Source organism: Centruroides sculpturatus, unplaced genomic scaffold (genome assembly GCF_000671375.1).
Source record: "Centruroides sculpturatus isolate CEXI.00-Female unplaced genomic scaffold, Cexi_2.0 scaffold190, whole genome shotgun sequence".
In the NCBI taxonomy this organism is placed as follows: Eukaryota; Metazoa; Arthropoda; class Arachnida; order Scorpiones; family Buthidae; genus Centruroides; species Centruroides sculpturatus.
The window spans coordinates 760649-779501 of record NW_019384543.1 but is presented as its reverse complement, the minus strand read 5'-3'; the positions used below and the strand labels follow the sequence as shown (position 1 = coordinate 779501).

The 18853-nt window shown below is 31.2% G+C and overlaps 1 pseudogene; it reads right to left on the bottom strand.

Moving 5' to 3' along the window:
- Window positions 1-12869: 12869 nt before the first annotated feature.
- Window positions 12870-14270, bottom strand: LOC111623420 (annotated as a pseudogene).
- Window positions 14271-18853: the final 4583 nt, after the last annotated feature.

Sequence of the window (18853 nt, the reverse complement as noted above, 5' to 3'; positions counted from 1 at the left end):
CATCGCTAAACCCGATGTAATATAGCTAATCACCAAACATATGCCGTAAATCCATCGGGCTAGTTTTAAGGCTAATTACTAAATAAATTACGTAATTAATTTGGCACTAATTTTTTTTCTCCCAGCGGTTCTAAATTATTTAAATTAATTAATTTATTTATAATTATTAATATTAATAAGAGATGGCGCCTAACGCTTACCTCTAGTGCCAAATTAATTTCGTAATTTATTTAGTAATTAGCCTTAAAACTAGCCCGATGGATTTACGGCATATGTTTGGTGATTAGTAATTTTCTGTTTTTTTTTTTCTGAGGTACAGTACATAGTCTAAAGTCCAACCTAGATGTTCACAAGTACAAGGTTCACCCTGCTTAAAAAAAGTAACAGGGCACAGTCCTGATATGCCTTGGCATGACTGTAGCACTGCTTTCCAATACTAATGTTCTTGATATGATGATGCATGTCATGCATTAAGAAAATCAATGGGAGGCTATTTTGTTTGTTTTGAATTTAATTCATGAAGATTCCACACAAAACCTTTAATACATGCTAAAGCCAAAAAACTCTTGAATAAATTAAATCAATTGGAAACAGCACTTATGGTAAAGTTTTGAGGATTTATTCTAGAGTGTTTTAATACTGTAAAAAAAAACAAACTATGAAGTACAGACATTAATTTGAGTACTGTTTGTGATTTGTACAATTCTTTGATTGAACTATTTGAGTTTTTTTTCTGGCTTTTTCTTCAAAATAATTGAAACTATTTTGAAGAAAAAGCCAGAGAAATTTCCATATGTTCCAATTTCCAATGATACATATGAATTTGAGCTGAACCAAAAAAAAAAGAAAAAGAAGCTACCTTATAAAAAAGTGCTTAAGGTAAAAGAGGAGTAAATGACAGAGAGAATTTTCATATTAACAAATTTCTCATTATTGTTGACAGATTAATATTCAAATTGCAAAAGAGAAGGTGAGCACATGTTCAAATGAATCAGAAATTCTTGTTCTTAACATAAATTGAAAGATTGTCCTTAAATGATTTAACTAAAGCAAGTAACACTTTGCAAACAATATTCTAATGATTTAGAGGATGCATTCACAAATGAAATTACATCTTAAATCTTATCTTGAAGTTTTCAATGTAGAAGCCAAGCCTAAAGGCTTGATTGCACTTTGTCAATGATTACAGAATAAAGATTTGTATGCTATTTATCCTAAAGTTGATAGAGCTCTAAAAATGTTTTGTGCATACCTGCTTCAAATTGTACAGCTGAATGTTCTTTTTCATGTTTAAAAAGAATAAAAAGATACCTAAGCTCTAATATGATGGGAAATCATCTCAATGCATTAGTCATTTTACGTAAAGATGCTGAAACTATGGAAAATTTAGATATCCAATTAGTTATTGACAAATTTTTTCAATAAAAGAGACGAAGAAAACCAATCAATACTTAATGAGTAAAATTTATTTATTCAAAATTTAAATTATTATATTTATGTTAAAATATATAAAAAATGTTAATAGAATTTTATTGCAGATTATCAGTATGTTTGTTTATATGTAGTATGTATATATTATAATATTCATTAAATGAAATTAGTTGAATTTTTACTATAAAAAATTATCCATCATTCTGTTTTCTATTCTATTTTATCCTGTATTATTCTAATTATATGAATACGAGATACAATAAATTGGTTGTAAATAAAAACATTTAGTGAAAAGTCATGTACAGAAGTTATAAATTCACATTTAATATAAGAAAAAGGTGGCAAAATTTTATTTGATTACATGTAGCAAAATTATAAAAACATCTCTGCTCTTTCAATGTTATTAGTCTCAACCTTATACATTATGTTATTTTTCTTTAACAGTGTTACTAACTTTAAGTGTGTGTGTACATGATGCAAATTCAATAAATAAAGTAAAAGCCAAAAATAATTAAAAAACAACTTTTAGGATTTACTTCAATAACTTGACTTCCAGAAACATGACTAAATCATCTGACAAACTTTTATTTCTAATTTCTTGAAAAATGAACAGAAATATTTTCCACTAAGTTTTCACTCAGTAACTAAGAAACTTTCATTACAATTTAATTGTTTCATAATAGATCATTAACATCTTGTAGATCATTATAATTAGATGAATTAAAGCATAAATCTTGCTAGTAAATATTTAGTGATTAGAACCTAACTATTCATGAGTTGTATAACAAAACATTTACCATCAAAGTAATTTGCCACACTTTATATAAATGATTTGGCTGAAAATAACTTTTTAAAATATATTTTGATACATATTATATACTTAAATTTTGATGTTTTCTATAAATTTACATTTTTTACCAATACAAATTTTTTATTTCTAAAATTTCAGTACTAAATGTATTAGTTTCTCATAAGATTTTAAAATTATAAAAGATAAAATGAAAATTTCTATATTTTCATTAATTTATTTAATAAAAAATTATAATGGCCAGTATTTGTTTCCAATACCATATTGTAGTATTAATATACAAAAATCATTATAATTCAAGTCTTAGAATATTTTATGCCAAAAACTTTTATATCAACACCTACATTAGTGGTTCAATTAGACTAAAATTTCTTTATTTTAAAATGTATATTTTTAAATAGAAATTTATGCAATATTAAATAATAAAAAGTAACTTGCCTGCTTTTTTAATCACTTGTTTCTTCTGGTCAGCAATCAATAAATAATATACTGTGTCATTTACCTTTAAAATTAAATAAACTCTATAATAAACATAATATAATAAAGTTAAGAATAACAAAAATATATAATTATGGAACAGAATAAATTGCAAAACTTAAAAAAAATTGTTCTTAAAGTATTATAGTAGAGAGGTTGTGACTGACGTTTTAATTGTGAAAACGTGAATGTCAGACATTCATAGCCGCCTTCCTGTAAACCTAAGAGTTTGACAATGGTATGTGGAACATCGAGCATGATTCCACTGACATTTCAAACACCATTGTCAAACTTCTAGGCTTACAGGAAGGCAGCGCTGAACGTCCGATGTTCATGTTTACGCGATGAAAACATTGGCCACAACCTCTCTAGTAACTAAATTTGTCTGAATGTTTTCATTTTCTTAAGTATATTTTTGGAAAATTTATTCTATATTCTAAAGACAGAATATAAATTATTGAAACTTTAGAAAAACTGTGCTTATATTCAATCTATGTTAGTTGTATAAATCTCCTTGAAATTATGTTATATAAATTTTAAACATTACATATAATAAAATAAATCAAACAATTATTTTAAATTGTGGTGTATAAGTTAAATCCCATATTTTAGTCATAGACTGAAAGATGAATAAATTATATAATATTTGTATTTGTCATTCTTTAGCAATTTTTCAGGCTAAAAAGTCAACTTACATGCCATAATTTGAGGGATTCCAATAAATCAAAAAAATATATTTTATGTTAAATTTATTGAATTCTATACATAATTACTTAAAAGAAAATGTTTATAATCCTTATACAGAAATAAAATATAGTTCAAATATCAACAAGAAAAAGTTATTTTATCATCATCCATAATTCTTAAGTTTGATTATTTTTCAAAAACTAACACTAACCAACACCAAAATCCAACAAAAGGTAGAAATTTTACTGTAAAATAAAACCATATATAACAAACATTCCCCACGTTCTCTAATAAAATAAAACTCACATTTTGTATATCAATTTCTGAAAAAACAACAGAAACCAAAAACAAGCAGAAAAAAGTAACAGAGCTAACATTTTTGCCCATGTTACATGGGCATCCTCAGGATAAATGATCCCGCAGCTGTCAAAACAACATTCTATGAATTGTAAACTATGAAATTGTTCTACAAACTGTAAACTTACTATCATCCTCCCCTCCCTCTCTCTTTCTTATGTCACCTCCCCTATTGACACTTAGAAGGCAATCAATCCCCCATTATTTTAAAAACCGCAGGGTCATTTAGACTGAGGCTGTCCATTTAACACTGGGCAAAATTGTTGGCTCTGTTACTTTTTTCTGCTATTTTTATTCTGTTGCTGTTTTTATCAAGTTTACCCAGTTGTGAGTGGTTCAATCAGTATCGTCAACAACTAAGAGACCTGACTACCCAAAAAGGGCACAACTGGCCCTGCCACCTCAGTGCATTCCTTGAGGACAAAGACACATACACCAATTTCGTCAAATTCATCAAAAACCTAAACTTAGCAGACTATCACACCACAATTGCTACTCAAGACAAAATGCCAGCTAACTCTCCGAATAGGCACAGCCAGCCTCCATAACTCCAGGACCCAAGGACAACAACAAAGTGCCACATTCTTCTAGGACTTAATCTGATTCCTCCATAAGGGTGTTTCTACTTCCTCGTATCACTCTTCAACACCCATCTTTTGCCTTCAATCTTAATGTAAGTCCAATCACGGCGCCAATTATCGTTTAGGTGTATCATCTATCGGTCACTATGTACTGTACATACATCATAAATGTAATTTTGTAATTCTTTGTTTTAATAAACAAATCCCAGCTGGCACCCTTCCTCCTCTTCCCCCTTCTTTTCCATTCCATATTCCTTTTATCCCTCCCCTCCTTTCCTTATTCCACCTCCAGACCTCTCCTTTTCCTTTCTCCATCTAGGGCTATACCTCTGAGTAAGGCCTTACTCCCCCTTTTACCAACAGTTGTGAGTGGTTGTATTATAATTTCTGAAATAGGGTCTTTATCTTTTAGTATTAGAGATCATGTGTACATTATGCTAAATTGTCTTAAATTGATTCCCTTCAGTTATTTCAGTAAAACTGTAACAAGCATGCACTATATGTATACATTTGTGCTATGCTGGAAAGATCTCGTTTGCTTCTTGATGGATGTTTAAGTATGACATAACTACAATCATGCATTGTCACACCTTATCCATATATATCTTTGATCTGTAATTGGCAAGTAGTATTATTAACCAAAATAAAGATTTCCTTCAGCCCACCTTTAGACTGAAAAAAATAATGTTTTTCATTGTTTTGAAAGTCAGTTTACAACATACAATGAATACTTTCCAGTATCTGAAGACATAGATGCCAATGAAAATTGTAAATTGATCTTCCCATAAATATTAAATAGAAGTATCTGTGAATTATTAATGTCAAAAACAATGTAATCATCAAATCATATGCTGATGAAAATACATAAAGGCATATCTCAAAATTTGGCCAAAATGAGTTAGATACGCCTTTAAATATAAGCCTAGGTCTTTCATGTTGTGATGGTGCAGTGTATCTTTATTAGAGATGCCACGAATATTCGGCTACTATTCGGTATTCGGCTACTTTTTTTTAATATTCGGTATTCGGCTGAATGTTGCATACTATTCGGACGAATTCCGAATATCAAATCATGAAAAAAAAACACACATATTACTCAAAAACGTATTTATTTTAATCACAAATTATTACATTTAATACTTAAAATCTATCAGTGGTAAGTTGTGATGAATGAAAACAATTTTTTCAGCATTTGTTGATAGCAAACGATTGCGCTTTTCCGCATGAACTATAACTGCTTCTGNTATTCCTTTTATCCCTCCCCTCCTTTCCTTATTCCACCTCCAGACCTCTCCTTTTCCTTTCTCCATCTAGGGCTATACCTCTGAGTAAGGCCTTACTCCCCCTTTTACCAACAGTTGTGAGTGGTTGTATTATAATTTCTGAAATAGGGTCTTTATCTTTTAGTATTAGAGATCATGTGTACATTATGCTAAATTGTCTTAAATTGATTCCCTTCAGTTATTTCAGTAAAACTGTAACAAGCATGCACTATATGTATACATTTGTGCTATGCTGGAAAGATCTCGTTTGCTTCTTGATGGATGTTTAAGTATGACATAACTACAATCATGCATTGTCACACCTTATCCATATATATCTTTGATCTGTAATTGGCAAGTAGTATTATTAACCAAAATAAAGATTTCCTTCAGCCCACCTTTAGACTGAAAAAAATAATGTTTTTCATTGTTTTGAAAGTCAGTTTACAACATACAATGAATACTTTCCAGTATCTGAAGACATAGATGCCAATGAAAATTGTAAATTGATCTTCCCATAAATATTAAATAGAAGTATCTGTGAATTATTAATGTCAAAAACAATGTAATCATCAAATCATATGCTGATGAAAATACATAAAGGCATATCTCAAAATTTGGCCAAAATGAGTTAGATACGCCTTTAAATATAAGCCTAGGTCTTTCATGTTGTGATGGTGCAGTGTATCTTTATTAGAGATGCCACGAATATTCGGCTACTATTCGGTATTCGGCTACTTTTTTTTAATATTCGGTATTCGGCTGAATGTTGCATACTATTCGGACGAATTCCGAATATCAAATCATGAAAAAAAAACACACATATTACTCAAAAACGTATTTATTTTAATCACAAATTATTACATTTAATACTTAAAATCTATCAGTGGTAAGTTGTGATGAATGAAAACAATTTTTTCAGCATTTGTTGATAGCAAACGATTGCGCTTTTCCGCATGAACTATAACTGCTTCTGAAAATAGCCTCTCACTACATACACTACTGCTGGGAGACAATAGATAAATCTTAGCAAATTCTGTCAGGCTTGAATACTGTTTTGCATTTGCTGACCACTTGCTTGTAAAGATCTGCCGTCCAATCTAGGCAAACAGTTTTCATACAAAGTGATACAAACAGTGGTATTTTTTAGTAATAAGGACTATTAGTAACACAATTTGATGTAACAATGAACAAATAATGCATGTCGTGACACGATCTACTCGCAAATAAAACAAATGAACCCACAATGTTGCTACTGCACCCACCACAATGAAACAGGTCATACCTGTCACCCGCGAAATGTACACATATTTTGCCAAACATTCGGCGCTTCGGCTGAGAGCGTAGCCGAATATTCAGTATTCGGTAAAATCACTATTCATGGCATCACTAATCTTTATGTAACACCATTTGCATTCTATGGAATGATAAACATGGGGCATTTCTCAAATATCTGATGAAAATATTATGACTTATGGATGTTTCTCAAGAAACACCATAAACACTATGCAAAAAACAGGTTTTCACTTTGTGTTTTTGGTGCTCATTTCTTTTGTGCTGGAAACATTTTATGGAGGATTTGCTTATGTGTTCCAAGAGAATATGACCAAGAGAAAATTAATAAATAAAAACAAGAACTTATACTGGAATGAATAATATAAATAAAATAAAATAAACCTTTAACTATCCAGCAATAAATAATGTTTAATAAAAACGTTTTCAACCGTTTTTAACGGCCATCTTCAGTTGAGCCAATATTTAAAAAAAGAACACTAAAAAAAGAACGTACGAAATACAAATTAAACAGAAACCGAAATTTTTTTTTGTGGTGCTTTATTATTTTTTTATGTTATTTGCAAGTCATTTTTAGATTTTCAGAAGACGCAAGTCCGATGAAGTACGCATGTGCATTTCGGTTTCTGTTTAATTTGTATTTCATACATTCTTTTTTTAGTGTTCTTTTTTTTAATATTGGCTCAACTGAAGATGGCCGTTTAAAAACGGTTGAAAACGTTTTTATTAAACATTATTTATTGCTGGATAGTTAAAGGTTTATTTTATTTTATTCAAGAGAAAATTACAAGGGTAAACAAAAAGAAACTTGCTCTGGCATTATGGTGTAGTGGTGCAGAATATTTTTCAGAAAATACGAAGAAAATGCAAATGACTGAGTATTTGATCCAATGTGCAATACTGAGTGGTGCAAAAATGGCAGAAGGCAGTGTGCTAAGTTTAGTGAGGAATGTAGGCAGGCCATATTCAAAGCATTATACCAATTAGATGACTTGCAGCTTCAAAGGGAATTTATTACGCGGCACATTAAGCAGATGCCAAAGAAAGCACGTACAACAAGTAAAGTGGAATCACATCATCAAAATACAAACTTCTTTTACCTTCTATTGGAAGGAAAAGAAGTTTGGATGTTTCTTCATATTTAAAGCTAGCAGTGCTAGATGATTGCACATCTGAAGCCATGTTTAATGTATTATTCATGAACACTTTAAGTATCAGTGAGAAAACAATACAAACAGTACTTTAAATTGAAACTACCAATATGATCCAAAGAGATTGTCATGGTAGTAGATGTGCTGCAGCTGCATTGAGGGATCAGTCTAATCAAAACTGATTGAAGACCACATTAATCAATTCCAAAGGGTGGAGTCACATTACTGCCAAAAACACAGCACTCAGAAATATGTTCACAATGAATAAAATGTATATTATGTTTTTAGAAGAGCTGGATCCCAATATTGGAAAACCATGTTTCACATCTTACTACACAGTTTTAAATCCATGAATCTTTCATTATTTCACAGGCCCAAAATGGATCAGTGTGGTTTGTGTTTCAAACTGCCCTTCCATTGGAAAAATGTAACTGAATGTAAAGTTGAATATTTTGATGAATAAAATTATTTTAAGCAAAAAAAAATCAAGCTTTTTCCCCCACATTTCAAAAAACAATATTTATTTAATTACCTGATGATAATCATACTCAGTCACAAATCTGAATTGTGTGTTGTATAAGTGCTGTCATATATTTCCTTTCATAAATTAATTTTTATAAGCTTCAAAGTTATAAATGGTTTTAGAACATCTATTACAAAGCATTTCTTTCATGCACAAAAAAATGCATTAACAAGCATTATTATTATTATGTTGGGTTTTGTGAGTTATACTTGGTTGACACTGGTGGCTGTGTACTATGCCAGACCAGAGTCAAGGCATAGCAACCAAAATAAAACTAAAATTAAATAAGTGTGTCAGTGTGTGTGTGTCTGTATTCAGGAATTTCCTAACAATATGGCATGTATTCAATATAGTGGCCTTCTGTAGTGTGATGTAAGTATTTCTATTCAATTGTAATGTTCCCAGGCTTTTGTGTAGCGTGTCTGGTATCACACCTGTACAGGAGAGAATGACAGGTAATATAAGCACCCTATCCATCCTCCACAGATGCCTTATTTCCTGGGTGAGTTCTGTGTAGTTGCTAATTTTTTCAGTGCATGTGTTTTGTACATTGTGAGTGTTTGGAATGGCTATGTCTATAATGTATGTGATTTTATTGTTTGTCAATGAGTGTGATGTCTGTTGTGGTAAATTGTTTTATCTGTGATTATGGCTCTGTCGTAGTACATTTTGTGCGTGTTGTTTTCCAATACTGTTTGTGGTATATACTTGTAGTATGGTTTGTGGATGTCTATTAATTTGTGTTTCTTTGCAAGCTCTTGGTGTATTATATTTGCTACTTGATTGTGTCTATGTAAGTAATCTGTCTGTGCCAAGAGCTTGCAACCAGAAGTGATGTGTTGTATAGTTTCTGGCATGATGTGACATTTTCTGCATGTGTCATTTGTGAGTGTTGTATCTTTGAGTATGTGTTTTCTGTAGTTTTTAGTATTTATGACCTGATCCTGTATGGCAATCATGAATCCTTCCGTCTCCCCAAAGAGGCATCCCCGATCTAACCAGCTGTTTGACGCAGTTTTGTCAACAAAATCCTGGGCCAGATCATAAGGATGCCTGCCATGGAGTGCCTTTCGAGCCCACGATTGCTTAATGGTGTCTAAGCTTTTTATATGTTGTGTCATGTCTGTATGATGTGAGTGTAAGTTTAATGGTGTGTTATTTGAGTCTGCTAGAGTTACTGCTTTATGTAATTGATGATTCTTTTTTCCTGTAGAAAAACTCTCGCAGTGACAGTATTTGTTTGTAGTGAAGGTTAACTATGTCAATCAGGCCACATCCACCATCTTTACATGGAAGGTTAATCTTTCTATGGCAGATTTAGGATGAAGATGTTTATGCTTAGTAAGTGTTGTTCTTATTTTCCTTTGGAGTTGCTCGAGATCTGTGCGAGTCTAATGTATAACTCCAAAAGAGTATGTGAGTACTGGGATGACATATGTGTTTATTGCTTTAACTGTGTGTTTTGCATTTAGCTGTGTTCTGAGGATAGCATTTAACCTACTTTGGTATTCTTTAATTAATCTTTGCTTTATTTGTTTATGTTCTGTTAGTTTGGCCTGTTGGAATCCTAAATACTTGTAGAACTCACTCTCTTCCATGGACTCAATAACTTCTCCATTTCCAAGTGCAAAATCTTCTTTCTTCATGACTCCTTTTTCTATGTGAAGTGTTTTGCATTTGTCTAAGCTAAACTCCATTTGTATGTCCTTGGTGTATGAGTATGTGATTTGTAGGAGCTGCTGAAGTTGTTTTTGTGTGGATGCATAAAGTTTTATGTCGTCGATATACACGAGATGTGACAGCATAAACTGTATTGTTTTTTCATGTCTGATATTGTAGCCATATTGCGTGTTGTTTAACATGTTGGATAATGGGTTCGGGGCTAGGCAGAACCAGAGAAGACTCAAGGTATGTAAATGAGTGTTGTTCTCCAGTGCTGCATAGTGTTTTTGAAGAATGCAATGAGTGATGGATGTATTTTGTACATGTGTAGAATATGTAGCAGCCAACTGTATGGAACACAGTTGAATGCTTTTCTATAGTCTATATATGCCATGTGTATGTTTCTGTGTTGTTTGTGTGCTTGCCGTAGAATGACTGAATCTATGAGTAACTGTTCTTTGCATCCACTGTGATTTCTACGGCANTTTATATATTTTTTATTTTTTAATTTATAAGTTTTCAAAGAGGCATTTTCAACACACTGCTAAAATACTATAAAAAAATCACATGCTCCAGAGAAAATCTTATATTCTACAATAAATTCCTACAAGTATATTGTTGGGCTGCAAGTTGAAAAAATTGCACACCCATAAATACCCACTATTGTCCGTCAGTCTGTCCTTCCTTAATTTCAAGAATGAAGTTATGCAGATGAAGGTCGAGACCATATATGTAAAGCTTAGGGACAGGAAGTCCCAATTAACTATATACAAACTTTCAATTTGGACCAGAAGTAACATTACTTCAATTCAAAAATTTTTCCTTGAACAGAGTTAGATAACTGGCACAACTCTATTGCTAACAGGAAAAATATGATGTACAGGGCAAGACACTACTAAAAGAATTGAGAAAACATTGTGACAAAAAATTGTAGCTTGGCTTTGTGATGATATCACAATAAATAATCACTCCTTATTCAATGAAAGAAAAATGTTTTCAGCTAATTTTAGTATTGCAGATTTATATGAACTATTGTGAAAAAGTAAACAACTTAAGAAATGACAGTAAAAATTTATAGGTAAAAAAGAGACATTACATGTGATGTATAAAAAAATTTTGTTACTTCCAGTTTCATAAAAATCACAATGGATTATTTATAGATTTGTATTTGTTATATACATCTTTAACTTGAGAAAATGTTACAAACAATATCAAATAAAACAATTAACACAACAGTGGAGCAGCATTACAATTACAATTTATTAGCATAATTAAGAAGCTCACTAGTATTTTCGACAGCTTACAGCCACTATCCTCAGGCAAAAAACAAATTGAATACACCCTCTGAAAAACAGCCAATAAGCCAAAACTATCCAATAATAATCTGACATGTTAATATTTTTCAAATTAAAATGTTTCTGGTCACTTGATGTACTAAAGATATCAGGCAAAAATTAAAATAAAGGTGACATGTGGCTGTGCATGTTGTTAAACATTGGGATGTCAACAATTATGGGATTGAGAAAAGTGACTCATTTTGATACAGCACTTTTTGTGTCAGGTCACATTTGTACTGCAATATCGGCAATGCTTAGATTGCATATAACTTATTAAATTTTGTGAAAATATAAGTCTATTAATCCAGCACCAATTCCATAAGTGACAGATGAATGAATTTTTACTATAATAAGAATTGATAAGATATAAACAGAAAAATTATTTTTTATAAGTAACTTCTATAAAAACAATAAGAAAATTTAAAATTATTCCAATTAATAATTATCATATATTTATTTTCTTGACATTTAAACAAATACTGTATATATCATATATTTTATAATGTAATTTCACTAGCATGTTGTGGTGTTACAAACAGTGACCTTTAGCAAATAAAAGAGTTCACAAGCACTTTTAAATAGCATAAAGCTATCATCATCAGATGAAAAATTGAATACAACTGTTTCCAAGTTTGGAACACTTGAACAGCTTATGGATTTAAATGAAGCATGTGGATAGAATATCAATTTGGATTTGAAATAGAATATAATTCAAAAACTCTTGAGCAGCCATATGAGTATTGTAATATCCCAAAAATGTATAGTGAACAATAATAATGTACTAGAGATGTTGACTAGCTTGCTTAAATAATGTTGTCCATATTTGTGGGATCTCAAGAGTAGTAGTGTTGCTCTTTTATTTGCTAAAGGTCACCGTTCGTAATGCCACAACACACTAGTGAAATTACGTTATAAAGTTAAATGTTGGCATGAAGTGTACTTTTCTTTTATATATCATATATATATATTTGGTATAGGCCAAAATACTATTGTATTTTTCNTCCGCGAATCCTTAGGGTTACGCTAATAAAAGTTTCCAGATCCACAATAAAATCCGTTGAGTCTAGTAATATATGATTGTGTTAATTCAGATTTGAGTTATAAGGAGAAATTGTTGTAGTCTCGGATAGATCTTCTCTGACGATACAAGGACTTTCTCCGAGGCTATACACATGCTACAGTTATTTATAGACTTCAACATATACTCAGACTCATTGAATATTATACAACATATATATCTTATTGCTGAGAATCATTTTACTACTTTAACTAACGTTTTCAACATGATCAACAGGCCATCATCAGGTTATCAGTTTACTGGAATATTTACAATCGTTCTATAATTGAAAACCAATATGCAATAACCTTGACGTTTTTATCAGCTTCTTCTTCCTCACTTTCGTTGTGTATTTCATTGCTGCTCAATTAAGTATTCATTTGACAGAGGCACTGAGTGAGATTCAATCAACTCATTAACATCTTCATTGTTGACATCCAAGTTTAATTCATTCATTAAGCTAACTATTTCATCTGTGATAGTTTCTGGTGTTTCTTCAAAATTTATAAAAGCACTCATCATTTGTGGGCATAACTGTTTCCAGGAGCCTTTCATTCTTGACTCTTTTATTTCAGCCCACGAGTCTCCAATATTGTTTATTGCATTCCATATATTATAGTTCTTCCAAAAATCTGTTAATGTTGGCCCATCTTCCCTGTCAGTTGCCTTGATGGCCTTAGTCATTATTGTCCTCATATAATATCATTTAAATATAGCTATCACTGTTTGGTCCATGGACTGTATAAGGCAGGTAGTATTGGGAGGAAGAAACACAACATTGATTTCTGGGTATAAATTCTGCAGAGATTTTGGATATCCTGGAGCATTGTCTAAGATTAATAATGCTTTAAACTGTAAATTATTATTTTTATAATATTGCTTAACTGTCGGCAGAAAATGAAAAGTGAACCAATCTTTAAATATTAATACAGTAACCCAGGCATTTTTATTTGATTTCCAAATCACTGGAAGCAATTCTTTATCTTTTCCTTTCAATGCTCTGGGATTTTCTGCTTGGTAAACTAAGAACGGCTTCAATTTTAAATCACCAACTAAGTTTCCACCAAGAAGCAATGTTAATCAGTTTTTGGAAGGTTTATGTCCAGGCGCAACTGATTCTTCCTTCGATAAAAATGTACAATTTCATCTAAATTGAATATTTGGCTAGGATATTCTCCATCTATAATAATTTTGGACAATAAGGAAATAAATTCTTTCATAGCATTTTTATCTGCATCAGCTGATTCTCCAGTGAATTTAATATTATGTAAAAAATATCTCATTTTAAATTTGTTGAACCAGCCATTACTTGCTTGAAACACCGTGTTAGAATCTTCATTTAATCTAGCCTTCCAATCTTCATGCAAACTAAGAGCCTTACTTGAATAATTGAAAAACTCAGAGGAACATTATTTTGATATTGATCATCAATCATCCATGATGACAAAAATCTTTCCATTTCATCCATCATTATGCCATGTCTTTTGGAAAGAATCTGTGAAGATATTTTTTCACAATTTTGAACATATCCTTAATTTTATTCTTATTTTTCAAAATTAAACATATTGTAGATCTGTTTACATCGTACAAACGTCCGATTGAAGCAAAAGATTCACCGTTTTCAGAAAGTTTAATTATTTCCATCTTTGTCTCGATCGTATAAAGTATGAAATTAAGGACTTACGAGTCCTTAATTTGATATGAACAAAAAGAAATTAAGGACTTACGAGTCCTTAATTTCTTTTTGTTCATATCAACACTGCAGTTTCTCCATTTCTTACTCATGTTTATCAATTTATAAGGATGAAATATTTAAACATAAACAAATAAATTGGCAAAACACACAACACATTGATGCATGCCCTAATGCAAGACTAAAACTGTTTTGACCTCTTGCTCGGAACAACACAGTAGCGATTACGATTCCGAGAAGTCCACTATTGTAGGAAATAATGTGTGTCCGAGAACATAGAATGAGCTATCACACTTTGTAGAGTATGAGCATTCTGCATGGAAGTAAATTTTTTCATTATCAACAAAAATATTTAAAAAGTTGAATTTTTAAAAATGTGCAAAATAGCCAATCGTGAGAAAGTAGAATGTGCAAAACTCGAGGGCCACCTGTATTCATTTCATATTTGCTATATTTTAGAATATTTTACATAAGAATTAATACCCTTTATGTTACTTTCTCAAATTTAATAATTAAAAATGATTTTTACAATTAAGCATATCCAATGTTTAAATCATAATTGCAAATTGACTTTTAAGTATCAGATATTGACATAAAATAATGCTATTATATAAATTTTTAATTTATTGTTAACAGAAATAAATTATTTAATTAAAATGCCTCAATATCCTTGACTTACTAAAATATAAATTTTCGTCTACAAATACCTATCTTCTAATATTAGGACTTATTATACTGGCTTTACAGATAATGCTATAGAGTTTCACAGAAAACACAAATACTGTACTTCATTTCCCAGATTTACATCATTCTTTCTTCATTTTGGTTTTTTATTATTAAATATTATTATAAAATAATTTGAAAACAAAACCAACATTTCACAATGATGCAACATGTATTTAAAAAAATCTACATTTCAAGTAAAATTTAGAAAATTACAAATTATCATCTAGAATAATAACTAAAGAACCGAACTTACAGAATCTTGCTTAGATGACTTTCTTTTTGGACCTCTATTTTGGCTTTTAGACATAATTATTACTATTTTCTCTAATTTCTGCCTAAATGGATGTTTTGGAATGCCTTAATCTAAGAGAAAAACAAATACACGTGTTAGTGTTATGTAAAGTGGCTATAGTGTCGGAATCAACCTTATTTTCTGAGATTGCCGCAAGAGGCGCTGCTGTCAATCGTTGTGCTACACTGGCTTCTTCTTCTTCTTTCCTTCTCTGATATGGAGATTCTGGCTGGTCACCTTTTCTCCGATGAACTCTTGTCCGCAATTAGTCAAATCGATGTGTGCGTGCTACGTAACGTTCGAGGGCCTGCACGTGCTGTCTAAGTGAGAGGTCTGTTCTTGCCCAATATATGGGTGTTATCTGGATGATTGCGAGATCGATCTTCAGAGTACAAGCGAGTTCTTGTCGGGCTTCCGTATATCTCTGGCACGTCAACCAAAAATGTCAGGATGTCTCCTGAGCACCACAATGTGGACAGACTGGTGAAGCACATAGGTTTCTAGAACAGAGGAACCCGTTAAGAGGGGCAGTGTCAGTTTTTAGGCGGGACAAAATGTGCTACACTGGCTGTATCATCCTATGTTTATATTGTTTTTAAGTGGAATGTAATGTGCTGTAGCTAAGTAAAAGAATTTAGATCGATAATAAATCATATCACAAGCAATCAATTATAATATAGTATTATTTTATTAACATTTATACATGAAGGAATTCGATTTTATTAATGCTAATTAAGATTCTTTTTAAATGAAATAGCCTACACTATATTGTCTATTTTTACATTACAGCTGTTGAGTACTGTACAAACAAGTATTATTTAGAGTACAAGAGTAATCTACTCTTGTTATTACCAAAAAGGTTTATTCATATTTACTAAAAAATACAGAATTTATCATATTTTAAATATTAAAATGTAACTTTTATATGGCTTTCTGAACCTCTTCCACTGTGAGGGCTTAAAATAGAACTTATTAGGCAAATGCCATCAGTTACATAATACTGTATACTGTTCATACAGTATTATGCAACATGGTATAAAGAAATATTAAAATTACAATTAAATTCTGCACAGTATATAAAATATAAAGGCAGAATGTTACTTTATTGTCCCAATATAAAATTACAGAATTAAGTATGTAACAAATAAACGATTATTAGCCTATTGCCAAGTACCCACGCATATAAACTAAACTTTTTAATATGCAGCTGTTTCTCGAAAACGGTACAAAATTCATGCTACTACTCAAACACTGCATATTTGAAAAATNTTTGATCCACCTCTTATGTATGATGAACTGGAATACTCAATTGGAAAATTAAAAATAAAATCATCGCCAGGTCCAGATTTAATTATTAATAAATTCATCAAACTTTTACCTCCGTCAGGAAAACATGTACTACTTGAAATATATAACTATTTTTACGAACATTTAATTTATCCGTCAACATGGAATGCCGTTAAACTGCTCATGATCTATAAAAAAGGAAATAGATTAGCACCACAGAATTATCGACCCATTGCTCTCTTATCAACTATAAGAAAATGTTTCACATCCATATTGGTATTACTATTTCAAAAATGAACGATAAATCAAAAACTAAATTCGAATTTCCAATTTGCTTTTATTAAATCTAAAGGAACTGAATCGGCCATATTTTTGTTAAATTCACTAATTCATATATACTTAAAGAAAACACGAAGGAAAATTTATTCTTCATTCATAGATATTACTAAAGCCTCTGATTCTATACACGTACCCTCTTTGGTTAACAAATTAAAAATATTTGGGGCAGGGACCAAATTTGCAACTACAATTAAGTATCTTTTTTCCTCATATAAAATCAATATTGTATATGGAAATCAGCGATATCCTGAAATTACTATAAATCGAGGAATTTTACAAGGTGAGCCATTGTCTCCCTATCTATTCAACTTTTATATTAATGAAATAGATAGACTATTCTTAAATGATTCAGAAGCTGGGCCGGATCATCGCATAGACAAATGAGACAAATGTCTAGGGCCCGGTTTTTAGAAGAGCCCGATCAAACTGTCTATTTTGAAAAGATTTGTAAATAAGATAGTTTACTTCTCTGTTGGACAACTGTATATAATAAACAAAAATATACAGTATTGCTTTTTATATGGTTATAGTGAATTCTNATTTATGAAGGAATTCATTTTATTAAAGCTAATTAAGATTCTTATTAAATCAAATAGCCTACACTGTATTGTCTATTTTTACATTACAGCTGTTGAGTACTGTACAAACAAGTATTATTTAGAGTACAAGAGTAATCTACTCTTGTTATTACCAAAAAGGTTTATTCATATTTACTAAAAAATACAGAATTTATCATATTTTAAATATTAAAATGTAACTTTTATATGGCTTTCTGAACCTCTTCCACTGTGAGGGCTTAAAATAGAACTTATTAGGCAAATGCCATCAGTTACATAATACTGTATACTGTTCATACAGTATTATGCAACATGGTATAAAGAAATATTAAAATTACAATTAAATTCTGCACAGTATATAAAATATAAAGGCAGAATGTTACTTTATTGTCCCAATATAAAATTACAGAATTAAGTATGTAACAAATAAACGATTATTAGCCTATTGCCAAGTACCCACGCATATAAACTAAACTTTTTAATATGCAGCTGTTTCTCGAAAACGGTACAAAATTCATGCTACTACTCAAACACTGCATATTTGAAAAATCTCTCTTAAAAAATTACAGATTAATATTAATATGCATGTAGATTTCTCACCCCTTTCAAGAAAAATAAAGAAATTAAAAATTACAGTGGAGTAATTTCTATAAATTAAAAATACGCAAGTCAGTAAAATTAAAATTAGGTCAGAAACTTAAATGAAATCATTTATTGTTAGCTATCGTACTGCAACTGCAGAATTAAGCTATTATTATTTTTTTTTTTTACTCTTTTCGCCCTGTGGGTACTAAGAGGGCCTCTTATGGCAGGCCCATTATGGGTTCGACCAGGTCAACGATGGGGCGGCCGGGTGGTGAGGTATGGGGCCCGACATATCCGAACGGACCACTCCCCGAGAAATTCCTGTGGATTCCGACATATCCGAACGGACCACTCTCCCGAAGAAATCCTGGGGATTCTTTGACCCGTCCGGATTCGGTCCCCCCCTCAGTGGTGGGCTGCCACCTTGACCGCTCGGCCATCCGGCCGTCTAGAGAATTAGTGATTCGGCCGTCTAGGCTATGTGATTCACTCTGCTTTAGGTAGAATTTTTGTTTTCTAGTGTATTCTTTAGATTTATTCAGGCCATTTATGAGGAAATGTAATCTAGTCAGTAAGTAAAATTTTACAATATATTTAGTGACAATTTCTCTATATTCACTGCAGTCAACTAGATCGATACGTTTCATTGAAATTAAATCATTTAAAAAAATCTTGTACAAAATTCTTGTGCAATTCTCTTACACTAAATGAAAAAGTATAGTTATCTTCCTAGTATCATCATTAAAAC